General features: G+C 36.1%; 1 pseudogene; it reads right to left on the minus strand.

Moving 5' to 3' along the window:
• Positions 1 to 13,564, minus strand: part of LOC109456644 (hsc70-interacting protein) — a 69,570-nt pseudogene extending 56,006 nt beyond the window's left edge.
• Between the last annotated feature and the right edge of the window lie 2,795 nt (positions 13,565 to 16,359).

Genomic DNA, 16,359 nt, shown 5'->3' on the forward strand with positions numbered 1-16,359 from the left:
ATTAACCTTCACAACAGTTATGTTACATCAATATTATCACTGTCATTTTCCAGATGAGGAAATTAAGGTTCAGAGAGATGACTTAAACATTTGCCCAGTCATAGAGTGAGGAAGAAACAGGATGCCAAGTGAGGTCTGCCATAATCCAAACTGCACTCTTTCCAATTCACCACACTCCCTTTACCTTTCGGGTTTTCTGAACCATGCAAGCTCTTCAGATTTTAAAGCTACTAATCATATCATCTTGTCCTTAATTACTTCAACTACCTATCTTGAGATATGATTTCCAGTAGGCTCCCTATTTAGTTGCTCTCCTCTGTCCATGATCCACTGTTTTAAGGGTGACCATGCATCTTGTATTTTGAGATTTAAACCTCTAGTCTAATTCAATTTAACAGTGTAGTTTAGCTTGGGAATTTTTGAACATTTTTTTTCCTGTCCCTCCTGCCAAACTTTAATGATACTGTTTATTATACATTTACTATGCATACCAGTTTCAGTGGTTCTGTTTACTCCAGACCAGTCTCAATGGTTCTGTTTACTGCAGACCTTACGCATCCCAGGCTCAATGGCCCGTTTTCTCAAGGAAACCTCCAGGAAACTGACTTGAAAGAAGTTTTTACATCTGCCTAAGATCCACTCCTATCCCTGAAACAAACCAGCCTCTGGGGAGGCGCCCTTTTCCAGGAATTGCCTGACCAACTTCCCCTTTCATTTGCTCCGCCTCTCCTTAGGTGCCTATAAAATCTCTTGGCCATGGGGGAAAGGCGAGATGGCCTTTGGACAGGAATCCGCCATCTTCCCAGAATGCTGGCATTTTGAATAAACCTGCTTTTCTTTCCACCAACCGTATCTCTCAAGTTTTGGCTTTCGTGTGACAAGAAGCTGGATGTTTGGCATGGTGACACTGTAACTGTATCTATATGAAGATATAGATATAGTTATTGGCTCTATATATCATGAATTCCATGAAACATAATATGTATTGACTTTGCTAAAATAGAAATCAAATAAGTAACAAAATCAAAAGCAATTGTACTTGGTAACACCAGTGTGGCTTGCCTGAGGTACAGAATGGTAATTTGGGTCTATGAGTAAATAGAGAATATTCTATGTAAGCATCATTCCCTTTAATGTTCTCTTGGTTGCTGGGCTTGGGAATCAATGTAAAGGGAAGCAAACAAATAACATATATGGTGTTACACAGCATTAAGGACAAAATGTACTATCAACAAAGACTGCATATTTTAAAGCAGGATGAAGGAGGCAATTTTCTTTAAAAGCTAATAATTTGCTACTAACTACTAAGGGAAGAAACTGTTCCTTTGTTGGTCCATCTTCATTGCCAATCTATCTAAAATTGCAAGTCCTTAAATAAAATTAAATACAAAGGAGTTCAGAAACATCTTTGGATTTCAAATACAAAAGATAGCTCAGAATGTATATAATGATTTTTGTCTTGAAAGGTTACCCTATAATTTTTATTTTTTATTTTAATTGAAAAGAGAGAGCCAGGCTATTGAGGGCCCTCCATTGGCGTGACGTCTCTTTGGCAATTTTGCCATAACTCACAGCACCCAGCAGAGCCTGTTTCAGAAAGTCAGGGCAAGAGACCATGTAAAACAAGGTGGATTGAATGCATATTTCCGAATACTCCTAATATACAAAGCGGGGTGGGGTGAGGGATCGAAGGAAAAAGAAGTCAAACTGTCTAACCAACCACGGCCTAAAAGCTAGACTTTCTCTTGCTTGTAAAACAGAAACAGGGGTTCTGTGTTTTATTTTACTTGATAATAATATTTTATGAGAGAAATATAAATCAAAACAATCTGATGATGTACTTAAGAGGGGAAAAAATAGCATTGTGGTTCATCTTGTTTATTACAGACAACATGAAACAAGGTTTCTCTCTGAAGAAAGCATTTTATGAGGAACACAGTTATTTAAAAGTACACTTCATAGCGAAGGCTGGCTATATCAAGCATTGCTTGAAGAGCAGAATGAGGAATTGGAATCTAATTTAAAACCACTGGATTTGGTTTGATATTATTAAAGGTTACAAAATGTGATTTATAAATATTTCATATGATTCATGTCCTTGGGTTACTGGTAGATTTGTTTATTTTTACTACTTTTTTTACAATATACCATATTGTTTCTGAAATTGTACTTCCCCACGAATGCTATAAAATAAATTTTCATAATAGCATATGAAATCTCATCAAAGGAAAATATGTGTTTCCCAAACATATTAAATATTGCTCCCAAAAAGTACAGTTTACCAATTAATGCTATGGTGTGTTTTAGTTTTTCATTATTTACCTTTTAACATTTAACATTCAGCAGAATATTTCTCTTCATAATACAACATACACTTTCCTCCTCCAAACACAGATTCAACTTGAATACATTATCAATTGCAGATATCAAACCTGTTAATATAAATTTATTCTGAATGAGAACTATTAAAAATGAATGTTTAGAGTTAATAAAAGCACTTAATTTTTGCATCACCATTGCTTTAACTGAAAGTAAAACTTGTTGGAATGCAATTCATTTGTTGTTTATTGGAATCTTTGGACTAAACTTACTAACTTCCTGAATGACCTTGCATAAGTCACTTAACCTCTCTGGGCTTCAGTTTTCTCACCTTTAATGCACAGAAAATCTTTAACATGTGAACTTTAATGACCCTTGCAGCTCTAATAGTCCCTTTAATCTTGGGTAGAAATATTAACTCAGAACTTCCCAAGACATTGATAAATAAAACAAGACCCCTTCAGTCATTTTTAAAAATACATCTACAATTATTCATTATCACCTAGTATATTTATGTATCAATTAAGATGTCATCTAGGAAGAAAGAGAAATGTTTATCAAATCAATCACAAACAAAGGAGTACATCTATTAATGATGTTGATAAAGAGCCACAAGAAGGTATAACGAAGATAAATCATTCCACCAAGGATGATGAGGTGAACGTTATGCGGAAGTAGTTGCACTTCATGCTAAGTCTTCAAGAATCAAAAGCTACAATATGAGGAACCAATTCCCTTAAAGTCAATGCTGACTGTTAATATGCGTCAACTTGACTGGGCTCAGGGATACCAGATAGCTGGTAAAACATTACTTCTGGGTGTGTCTGAGAGAGTGTTTCAGAAAGAGGTTAGCATTTGAATCAGCAGAGTGAGTAAAGAAGGTTGCCAACATCAGGATGGGTAGGCATCATCCAATTCCTTGAGGGCCTGAATAGAACAAAAAGGCAAAGAAAAGAATTTGCACTCTCTGCTTCAACTGCCCTCAGACATCAGTCTTCCTGGTTCTCACGCTGTCTGACTTGGACTGGAACTCGTTCTCAATCTCTGGCTCCCCTGGTTCTCAGGCCTTTGGACTGGACTGGGTCCATATCACCTGTTTTTTCGGGCCTCCAGCTTGCAGAGAGCAGAAGAAGCTGGACTACTCTGCCTCCACAAGAGCATGAGTGAGTTCCTCATAATAAATCTCCTTCTGTATACAAGTTCTGACAATTCGCGAACTTCTTGCAACGATGTTGCTAACATTTTTTGATATCAGAGGGATTATTCATTACAAATTTGCACCAACTGGACAAACAGGTAACCAAGTTTACTATTTGGAAGTGCTGAAAAGGCTGCGTGAAAAAGTTAGACGACCTGAACTTTTCACCAACAATTCATGGCTCTTGCATCACGACCATGCACCAGCTCACAGGGCACTGTCTGTGAGGGAGTTTTTAGCCGGTAAAAAAATAACCATCTTGGAACACCCTCCCTATCACCTGATCTGGCCCCTAATGACTTGTTTCTTTACCCGAAGATAAAGGAAATATTAAAAGTAAGCCATTAGGATGACATTCGGGATATCAAGGGTACTACGACGACAGCTCTGATGGCCATTCCAGAAAAAGAGTTCCAAAATTGCTTTGAAGGGTGGACTAGGCGCTGGCATTGGTGCATAGCTTCCCAAGGGGAGTACTTTGAAAAGTGACCATAGTGATATTCAGCAATGAGGTACGTAGCACTTTTTCTAGGATGAGCTCACCAACGTAATTGTCTAACCTCGTATCTATACACATAGATATAGATATACGTATATAAACATATCTATATATACACATATCTATGATTTTATATATATCTACATAAATCTATATCTCTCTCTATAGATATCTATCTATGTTTATATCTATACCTATGTATATCCTATTGGGTTTGATTTTCTGGAGAAGCCTGACTGCTACATCAATGACATAGGTGATAATGTTGCCAACAAATAGCTGACGTCATGGATATTTGGAAGGCTTTTTGGTGAACGACTGGACACAAGATAATTGTGAGAAAGAGGAATCAAGGATGTGTGTTAATTTTAAAATATGTGTGATTTGGAAGCGGGTAGTAGCCTCTATGAACATAGGGAAATCAAGAAGAGAAGTTGAAATGGAAAGGGCAAAAAATGAAATTTGGCTCTATGCATGATACAAGGAAGTTCTGCCAGGGTTTATAGGAAGAGATGTCTAGTAAGCAATAAGAAATGAGACACAAATGGACATGTGGGAAGAAGGAATAGGTCACAGCTTTGGAATCTACCACACTCCAATGTTAACTGAGGGCCTAGCAATAAATGACATTCATAGGGGTGCAATGGTAAGAGAAAATACTAGAGTCTTCAAGCCATAATTGTTCTCTTGGGTATACCTTGGAGTTATGCAACACCCGCCCCCCCCCCCACACACACATACCGGGGGTGCCAAAAAAATGTATGCAAGTGGACACTTTGGTCAACGTTGCTCAAACAGTAGTTCACTGTAATCAGAAGTGTCTGGATGCTGATAGTAACCACTTTGAGAACCCCTTGTAATTGCAGAAGTCACACGTGACTTGTATTCATCTTTTGTTATCAGCATATATCAAGTATGACAATTTCACGTTTTTTCCTTTTTGAAAATGTGTATACATTTTTTGGCACCCTCTGTATATACTTCAAATTTTGCATATACTCTCCTTCCTGACTGATAGATTACACACGTTTGTTCTTTCAACAAACTACTTAACCCCATTAGTTATATTAGCAACATAATCTGAATACATATGTGAAAAAAGGACTTTGATCTTTTCATATCCTCTGCAATGTTCTGAGGTGGAAATATAAAGCCTCAATAACAAGGATATGACCAATTAATTTATGCCTTTAATATTCATTAACTGAAACCCTGTCTGTGCTTGGCCAGGCCCTTGGGAAAACCAGATAAGTCATGGTTGTTGTCATCAAGGAGCTTACCTTCCAAGGAAAGGCAGAGGGACCTATCAGCAGAACTAAAACCAGAATATTTTCTTCTAACTCCTTTACTAGATATTTGCCAGTCATAATTCCAGCATGCTCAAGGTGGGGCAAAAGTGAAAACTTGCACCAGGGATCATGTCTTCAGGTATTTTGATGTAACTGGATGTGACTATACCAGAAATGTTCAGTGTAAAAGGGTCAAGAGGACTAGATCTTCTCCTGTTGATCTTTACAGTTAAAATTTGGGGAAAAGATGAATGAGTACATTTTAGTGGGTCTCTACAAAATAGACTATAATTAAAATCACAAACATTAGCCATCCCATGATAATTCTCACAGTTTTCTAAGTAGTAACAATAACACAGAAAATGTATTCACAAACTCCACATTGCATTGTTATTAGAAATGAAGCAAAAGTAGCTTAAAAAGTATTATCTTGGTCGAAAAAGCATGAAATAATTAAACACTGGAGATTTCAACAAACGAATAAGGTGGGTGCATACAAATATACCCAGGAAATTAATGTTGCTTTCGAAGAATACTAAAATATTGAATCCATTCCAACATCTAGGAGATAAATTATCTTTATTCATTTTAAATGAAGACATAGGCACATTTTAAGTGAAGACACTTTGGTCTGCACAAGAAAGTAAAGAACTTGATGAAGTTTCTCCAGCCCCCCCCCAAAAAAAGACAAATCATTTTCTGCAATTGTTCTCATTTTGTCAATAAAACAACACAGATTTTTTTCCCTTAAAAATCGTCTTATTAAATTCCACACTGGGACTTGAACTGTATGAATAAAAAAACAGTTACTTTATATTCAAATCTAGCCCAATTATAAGACTGCACAATCTGACTATCAATCTTGACCCGTCTTCAAGATAAATGTTAATTTAAAGATTATAGTAGAGAATTAAACAAAAAATGATTCCTGCAAGTTGCCCTTAATGTTCAGATTTTACCTAAGAACAGTTGTAAAATAAGCCATCTTCAGGTGATCCAAACACCTCATGTGTTTTGATGCTTATGTGTCAAAAATTTAACAAAAAAGAATAAAAGAAAAAGTAGAATTCGGAGAATTCAGCTTCACTATTTGAAGTTTCTAAATTTATTATGTTCATTTTATTTCTTATTCATTTTCATCAATTGATAATTCGAAAGTATAAATTGAATATTTGTATCACCCTCCCCTAAATTCATATGTGGAAACCTAATCCTCAGTGTGTTGATTCTGGAGGCAGAAACTTTGGGAATAGATTAAGTCATGAGGGCTATGCCTTCATGAATGAAATTAGTGTCTTAATAAAAGACAACTCAGAGAGCTCCCATGCAGAATGCCAGCACGACTCCTATTGCAAAGATATACACAAAGAGTAGATAGATAGATAGATAGATAGATAGATAGATAGATAGATAGATAGATAGATAGATAGATAGACAGATACTTCTATATCCAGATATAGATATCTTTATACACGCACGAGGTCTGACAATGAAGTTCGCGAAATCATCCTAGAAAAAGTGCTATGTGTCTCATTGCTGAGTATCACTACGGTGACCTTCAAAGTACTCCCCTTAGGAAGCTATGCACCGATGTCAGTGCCTAGTCCACCCTTCAAAGCAATTTTGGAACTCTTTTTCTGGAATGGCCATCAGAGCTGTCGTTGTATTACCCTTGATGTCCTCAATGTCATCAAAATGTCTTCCTTTCATTTTCTTTATCTTCAGGTAAAGAAAGAAGTCATTGGGGCCAGATCAGGTGAGTAGGGAGAGTGTTCCAATACAGTTATTTGTTTACTGGCTAAAAACTCCCTCACAGACAGTGCCGTGTGAGCTGGTGCATTGTCGTCATGCAAGAGCCATGAATTGTTGGCGAAAACTTCAGGTCGTCTAACTTTTTCACGCAGCCTTTTCAATACTTCCAAATAGTAAACTTGGTTACCTGTTTGTCCAGTTGGTGCAAATTCATAATGAATAATCCCTTTGAGACCAAAAAATGTTAGCAGTACCATTGTAACAAGTTTGTGAACTTAATAGTCAGATACATCTATCATAGGTCTATATATCTATATCTAGATATCTGTATCATCTATATATAAATCATCTGTATCTATCTATATGTAATGCCAGGATTGAACCTGTTGGTGGCTGAGGATTACCTTGGAGTTACATAGTAGCACAAATAAGTAGCTCCATTTATATTTTATCTTACCATCTTTTCAAGCCTTCAGGTATCAGAGTTCCAGGGTCATGGGCCTTTGGACTCTGAGAATTACACCAGCAGCCCCCTTATTCTCAGGACTCCGGACCTGCAATGAATTATACCACCAGCTATCCTGGTTCTCCAGCTTGCACACCGGAGAATGTGGGACTTCTCAACCTCTATGACTATGTACGTGAGCTAATTCCTATAATAAATCTCTCTATCTGTCATCTATCATCTATCTATCTATCTATCTATCTATCTATCTATCTATCTATCTATCTATCTATCTATCTACTAATTTTGACATTGCAGAAACCTTAATTGATTCCCTTTTAATACCTTTCATCTATAACAATTTTTCTAGTTATTATCTCACCTGTATTCCCTTCCCCTACTAAGCTATTCTGAATCTAACAGCCAGATTAATTCCTTTAAACTATGACCCTGATTATGCCATTCCACTGTTACTGCAGTAAGTTGTCTTTCAAGGACCTCTACCTACCACGTTGATCAACAATCTGGGACTCTTCCTCTTCCCACACATACCCATTATCCAAAGTAAAGGACAAGTCATGAAGCCTTCTTACCTCTGCGCCTTTACTCATTGTACCCTCTAAAGATGATCTCTTCTCCCATTACGTCACACTAAATCCCATTTGAGGTTCAAACTTTAAATCAAATGCCATATTCATTTTTGTTTGTTTGTTTCTTTTTCTTCTTATTATTAGTTTCAAGTGTACAAAACAACATAATGATTAGACACTTACACACCTCACAAAGTGATAACCCCGACAAGTCTATTACCATCTGATACCATAAATAGCTATTACAATACCATTGACTATACCATTCACATCCTGTGAATATGAATATATATATATATATATATTTAATGGTTGAACATTTATGTAATTTATGAAGTGATCTCCCTGTAAGTGTAGTACCCATCTGACACCATACACAGATTTTACAACATCATTGACTATATTCCAAATCTGTATTTCACATTCTTGTGACTATTTTGGAACTGCCAATTTGTAATTTCCAATCCATTCACCTTTCTCACCCATCCCCACAAACCCCCTCCCATCTGGCAGCCATCAGTTTGTTGTCTGGATCTATAAGTCTATTTCTGTTCTCTTTATTCATTTATTCTGTTCTTTTGATTCCGCGTATAATGAGAGCATATGGTGTTTGTCTTTCTCAGTCTGACTTATTTCACTTAGCAAAAGATCCTATAGGTCCCATGCACGTTGTTGCAAATGGTAAGACTTCATTCTTTCTCATGGCAGAGTAATACTCCATTGTAAAAATATACTAGTTTCTTTATTTTCTTTTTTTTTTCCTTTTAATTTTTGTTATTAGTTTCTTTATTCAGTCATCTATTGATGGGCATTTCAGTTGTTTCCTCATCTCAGCTACTGTGCATAGTGCTGCAGTAAACAGGGTTGCACATACTTTTTCAAATTAATGTTTTAGATTTCTTTGGATAAATGCTAAGGTGTGGAATTTCTGGGTCATAAGGAAGTCCTATTTTTAATTTTTTGAGGAACCCCCATACTGTTTTCCATTGTGGCAGCACCAATTTGCAATCTCACAAACGGTGCACAAGGGTTCCATTTTCTCCACATCCTGGCCAATTGTAGTTTTTTATTTATTCATGAGCACCATTCTGACAGGAGTGAGGTGGTATCTCATCATCGTTTTTATTTGCATTTCTTTGATGATTAGTGACATTGAGCATCTTTTCTCATATCTATTGGCCATGTGTATGTCCTCTTTGGAGAAATGTCTATTAAGATCCTCTGCCCATTTTTTAATTAGATTGTTTGTTTTTGTGTGTGTTGAGTTGTATGAGTTTTTAAATAAATTTTGGATACTACCCCTTATCAGATGTACCATTGGCAAATATCTTCTCCCATTCCGTAGGATGTCTTTTTGTTTTGTTTTCCTTTGGTTTCCTTTGCTGTGCAAAAACTTTTTAGTTTGATGTAGTCCCATTTGTTTATTATTTCTTTTCTTTCCTTTGCCCGAGGAGATAGATCAGTAAAAATATTAGTAAGGGTAATATCCAAGAGTTTACTTCCTATATTTTCTTCTAGGAGTTTTATGCTTTCGGGTCTTACATTTAAGTCTTTAATCCATTTTGAGTTTATTCTTGTATATGGCATAAGAGGTAGTCCAGTTTTATTTTTTTGCATATATCTGTCCAGTTTTCCCAGCACCATTTATTGAATAGACTGTCTTTACCCCAATGGAAATTTTTGCTTCAACTGCCATAGGTTAAATGACAATATAGGTATGGATTTATTTCTGGGCTCTCTATTCTGTTCCATTGATCTGTGGCTATTTTTATGCCAAAACTAGGCTGTTTGATCATTACGGACTTGTAGTGTATGTTAATATCAGGTTGGTGATACCGCCAACTTTGTTCTTCTTTCTCAGGATTGCTATGACTGTTCGAACTCTTTTATGGCTTCACATAAATTTTAGAATTATTTGTTCTAGTTCTGTGAAAATGCCATTGGTATTTTGATAGGGACAGCATTGAATCTATTAATTGCTTTGGAAAATATAGATATTTTAACCATATTAAATCTTTCTATCAATGAGCATTGTATATGCTTCCATTTATTTGTCTTTTTAAATTTCTCTCTTCAATGTCTTATAATTTTCTGAGTACAGATCTATTATTTCTTTGGTTAAATTTATTCCTAAGTATTTTATTTCTTGATGCAATTGTAAATGGGATTGCTTTTGTAATTTCTCTTTCTGATACTTCACTATTAGTGTATAAAAATGCAACAGATTTCTGAATATTAATTTTGTATCCTGCTACATCACTAAATTCATTTATCAGTTCTAATAGTTTTTTTGGTAGAATCATTGGGGTTCTGTCTATATAGTATCATGTCATCTGCTAATAATGACAGTTTTACTTCTTCCTTTTCCATGTTGATGCCTTTTATTTCTTTTTCTTGTCTGGTTGCTGTGGATAGGACTTCCACTCTATTTTGAATAAAATCAGTGAAAATGGGCATCTTTGTTTTGTTCCTGATCTTAAGAAGAATGCTTTTAGCTTTCCCCCATTGAGTATGATATTAACTGTGGGTTTATCAGACATGGCCTTTATTATGTTGAGATATGTTCACTCTATTCCTACTGAGAGTTTTCATTATAAATAGATGCTGTATTTTGTCAAATGTTTTTTCTGCATCTATTCCTATAGCCATATAATTTTTATTTTTTCATTTTGTTTATGTGGTATATTATGTCAATTGATTTGTGGATATTTAACCAACCTTGTATAGCAGGAGTGTATCCCCTTGACCGTGGTGTATGATCTTTTCAATGTATGGCTGTATTCGGTTTACTAATATTTTGATGGGTTTTTGCATTTATATTCATTAGAGATATCAGCCTATAGTTTTTGTTTTTGTAATGTCCTTGTCTGTGTTTGGAATCAGGGTAGTGGTGTCCTCATAAAATGAATTCAGGAAGCTTCCTTCCTGTTGGATTTTTTTTTGGAATAGTTTAGGGATAATAGATGTTATTTGTTTTTTGAATGTTTGGTAAAATTCACCTGTGAAGCCACGTGGTCCAGATTTTTTGCTTCTTGGGAGCTTGTTGATTACTGATTCAATTTCATTGGTAGTAACCACTCTGTTCAGATTTTCTGTTTCTTCTTGATTCAGGTTTGGAAGACTGTATGCTTCTAGACATTTATCCATTCATTTCATATTGTCTAATTTGTTGGCACACAGTTGGTCATAGTACTTTCTTAAAATTGTTTTTGTATTTCTGAGTTGTCAGTTGTTACTTCTCCTTGTTCATTTCTGACTTTATTTATTTGGGTCCCCTCCCTCTTTTTATCTCTCACTCTCTCTCTCTTTGTCTGCTTTAAATTCTGTCAATTTGTTTATCTTTTCAAAAAACAAACTCTGGATTTCATTGATCTTTTTTTGTTTGGTTGGTTTTTTGTTTTTTTTTTAGACTCTATTTCATTTATTTCTGATCTGATCTTTATTATTTCCTTCCTTGTACTACTTTGAGCTTTGTTTGCTCCTCTTTTTCCAGTTCGCTTAGATGTAAAGTTAGACCACTTATTTAAGATTTTTCTTATTTTTTTAAGTAGGCCTCCACTGATATAAATTTTCATCTCAGGACTGTTTTCCAAGATTTGGGATCATTGTGTTTTCATTTTCATATGTCTCAGGTATTTTTTTATTTCTTTTATGATCTCATTGTTGACCCATTCATTATTTAGTTACATGTTATTTAGCCTCCATGTATTTGTGTGTTTTTCAGTTTTTTTTCTTCCTAATTATTCCATTACCCAGCTTGTAAGACTTAGCCTTCTCTTGATTTATTCTCTACAATCTCCATTTGAATTAATGAAAGAAACAAGGGAAGCAAAATCGCTAACAACTTCAATGTCATCACTGTCTGTGTTAAAGGTGTGTGTTTCTTCTATAGTCATGATTTTTGGCTCCTTGATGTTCAAATGCAGTCCTGCGTTGGCACTTTCTTCTTTTACTTTCATCAGAAGGCAGTTCAAATAATTGCTACTTTCTGCCAGTAAGATGGTGTCATCTGCATATCTTCAGTTATAGATACTTCTTCTTCCACCAATCTTCACTCCTCCTTCCTCTGAGTCTAGCCCAGTTTTTTGTACATGTTCTGCATGCAGATTAAACAAATAATGAGATAAAACTCACCCTTGCCTAACACCTTTGCCTATAGGGAACCATTCTGTCTCTTCATATTCTATCCTGACCTTGGCTTCCTGTCCACAATACAGGTTACACATCAGGACGGTCAAGTACTGGGGCCCCCCAGTTTCTTTCAGAGCAACACAGAACTTGTCATGATCAATGCAGTCAAAAGCTTTACTGTGGTCTATAAAATATAGACTAATCGTCTTCTTAAATTCTTTGGAGCACTGCAATCAGTATCCAACGGATGTTTGAAATTCGATAATTAGATCTGGAGTGTCTCTTCCTTTTCTGAATCCAGCTTGAATATTTCTTGCTCCACACAAGGTAGAAATCTTTCTTGCATCACTTTCCTCACGTGGGAAACTAGAACAATAATTTTACAGTTACTGAACTCCTTTGTCGAGTCCTGGGCGACGAGGGTTTCAGGGAGCGAGGAGGGCGGTGCAGGGTTAAGAAAGACAGTAGCCAAGAATAGAGTGCAAATGGGGCCAAGGGACTTCAGCCTCAAGGACTGAGTCCCAATCAGGCCAACGCATAGTTTTATTAGTTAGGTGAGGAAGTAAAGGAGATAAAGCTTGTCAATCTCAAGATTTGTGGCTTCATTATTATACATTATGCATCATAATAGGAAACTGATTCAAGCCAATCACCCTTGCCTGCAGGCAGCGGAACCATAAGTCTCAGGATGTATGTATTTCCCCAAGGGACAAAACTTTATGCATATGAATAGATGGAGAGCACATCATTGAATCACTTCCCCTGCAGGTTGTGGAAAAGAATGCAGCCAGAGAGGCAGAGGCTCTCCTTAGCTCTGGGAAGGTTGGGGACTGTGCCCACCTCTATCAACCCCATGGGCTCTCCTGTTGGTCCCCACATGGCTCCCCCTGGCTTGGGTTGTTCCCTCTATGGGGAATCTTACCCGTCATTGGCTGACCAGCCATATTTTGGGGCCAAACAGGGAGACATAGGTGCAAGAACAAAGGTGAAGCAAAGTCCCTGAAAGTATCCGTCTCACAGACTCTCCTTTCTTTAGGGGCAGGTACGAGGACACAGATGGGTAGGTTGCTGTGTGGCAACAATCCTTGGTATCTCCTTTCATGGGATTGGATGTATATGGAATATTTCCAGTCTGTAGGCCAGGGTTTTGTTTTCCATATTATTGATATATCCTTGTTAGGATTTGACAGATTCAGTCTCTGTGGCCTGAAACAATCCAATCAGTATCCCTTCTACTCCTGGTTATTTATTTCTTCCCAATACTTTCAGGGCAACTTTCACTTCACTTTCTAGAATTACAGGTTCTTCCTCATGGGAATCTTCACCAAAGGTATCTGTCATCTTTTTGTCTCTTCTGTATAGGTTTTCAGTGTACTGTTTCCACCTTCCCTTTATTTTATCCCGGTCAGAAAATGTGCTTCCTTGTTGCTAGTTCAGAATTACTAACCTAGGTTTCAATTACCCTTTTAGTTTTTTAATCTTCTGGTAGAGACCTCTTGTTTTTCCTTCTTCGTCACTCTCTCCTATTTCCTTACATTGACTATGATACTAGTCCTCTTTCTCCCTATGTGACAGTCATTGCAAAACTATGCTCAGGATTCTAAGCCTGCTTTTGTCACCTTTAACTTTTGCCTCTCTCCTGTCTCTAAGAATTTTTAGTGTTACTTCTGTTATCCATCTCAATTTTTATTTACTCTTCTGGCATTGTCCTTTCACATTCTTCCCTAATAATATTTCTAGTTTCAGCCCACAGTTCTTCCGGTTCTCGATCAATTAAGTTTAGCAGTGCAAGTCTGTTTTTATGTGAAATTTAAATGTATCGGGAATGTTATTAACATTACATTGTGGCACTGTGATTATTTTAGTACTCTTCTCCAGCTTTACTCTGTTTGATATTAAGTGTTCACGGTCCGTACCGCAATCTGCTCTTGGTTTTGTTTTGGCACAGAGAATACAGCTTCACCACCCCCTGCTTCCAATCACAAAGTCTCTTTGATTTCTATGTTGGCCATTTGGTGATGTCCATGTAAACAGGTGTCTGTTCAGTTGTTTGAAGCATGTGCTTGCGATGGATGAGTTGCTGACTTTCCAGAAATCCATGATCCCATGCTTCATTTCTTACCCATACTCCAAATTTTCCAACAACACGATTGTGCATTATTTCCTACTTTTGTGGTCCAGTCCCATATAATATCAGCATATCTTGTTTTGTTGCATAATCAATTTCTCTGTGGCTTGCATAAAAGCTTTTAATTTCATTTTCTTCAGCCTCTATAGTTGGACATAGACGTGAATGATGGTTATGTTAATTAGTTTTCCTAGAATTCTGATTGGTATTATTTGGTCAGACCATGCATTATAGCCTCTAACTGTCTGTGCTATGTCTTGCTTCGGTATTAAAGCCACTCTGCTTCTTTACTTGCTTTCCAATTTCCAGTTTAAATTGGTTCATAGTTCTTATATTCCATGTCCCTATTGTAGGTGTTGTGAAGCATTGCACTTTCCTTTCGCCTTTATGCACATCAGCCAATAGATATCTTTCCAGGTTTGATCTAGTTATTGGTATTCATACTTGTTCTCTGCTCTTCCCTAATAACAATTTAAGCACTTTCTCACCTGGGAGTCTCATCTTTCAGCACTATCTCAGGTTTCATTTTGGATTGTCTCATCAAAGGATTTCAAAGCAAAACAAAACAAGAAGAAAAGAAAATGCTGCAATGGTTAACCATTGCCTCCTATTGCTCAGTATGTGAATCCAAATCACATGTGCTCAGACACATGGTGTCACAATCACCAAATGCTTCCAAAGTGTAAGTGACCCTGTGGGTGTCTAGATGTACAATGCTTTTAATGAATTTGATTTGGGTGTCTTCTGTGCTTATTAATTCTTTGGATTTATGTCTTTCATTGGTTCAGAAAACTTGAAACCATTATTTATAATATTCATCTGCCAGCATCTCTATGTTTTTTACTTTTGCTTCAGTAAGACATGTATCAGACATTCTATCATCTATATTGCTTAACCTGTACCATATTTTAATTTATTTGTCTCCGTTTGCTACATTCTGCAATTTCTTCTGAATTATCTTCCCTAAAGGTAATTCTCTGTTCTTCTGTGTCTTTGTTGCTCTTCCATCTAATCTTTGTCATTTTTATTTCTCCAAATATATACTGCTGTTTGCCTACAATTTTTATTGCATTCTTTTTCAAACACTTATATAGTTATTTCTAATAATATCTCATCCTTTTATTTCCTTAAATATTCCCTGCAGTTATTTTATACTCTGTATCAGGTAATTTTAATACATAATTCCCTTGAAATTTAAATATGTTATTAGTATTCCTGTGCTCATTCACTATGTACTCTTATCTTGTGTATTAGGTAATCTTGATTAAAATAAATAAATTGGAAATGCATTTTTCTATATGGGTTTTGTGTTTTGTTGCTGTTGTTTTTATTTGGAGCCTACAGATGCTACTAATCTGGGACCACATTAGCCTCTCAGAATGTGTCAGTGTGTTGTAGGACACTTAGGTTCAATTCTGTCATCTTCACACCAGTCCAAGGTTTAGCTTCCCTTTGTGTTGCTGATACCAGCGTTTTTACTCAAGACAACTTTCCTTTTTCTTTTTTTTTTAAACTTTCTTGCTGCTCAGCTCTACACATACTGAACTCAGCTCATATATTTTGGCGGAAAAGAGACCTAGGAGAACATCCTTACCTATGAAATACAATGTATCCTAAAGACAGTTTTACATAGAGTCAGTTGTTTTGCAGTGGCAAGGATCCCTTCAGAGAACATTTTCAGCTGTACTTGAAGTGGAAGGCTACTGATTATATATAATTTTCATTGATGTATATAATAGTTGATCCTATATTATTTTTATATTTTTCAGTTTCTTTTTATGTGTGTATTTTCCTCCCTCCATAGTTTTTAAACTTAGTTTGAACAGAAAACATGTAGTCTACTTCAATTGTATTCCCACGGTACCTGTAATACACTAGGCTCTCAGTAAATATCTGTTTAACATATACAAAAAATGTCCATGTTTTTTAATTCTTATTAATAGAATATACAGTGAAAATGAAGAACGCAAATTATCTGGTAGATGCTCTGGAAAGTAAAAGATTAAAA

The sequence above is a fragment of the Rhinolophus sinicus genome, chromosome X (assembly GCF_036562045.2).
Source record: "Rhinolophus sinicus isolate RSC01 chromosome X, ASM3656204v1, whole genome shotgun sequence".
Lineage (NCBI taxonomy): Eukaryota > Metazoa > Chordata > Mammalia > Chiroptera > Rhinolophidae > Rhinolophus > Rhinolophus sinicus.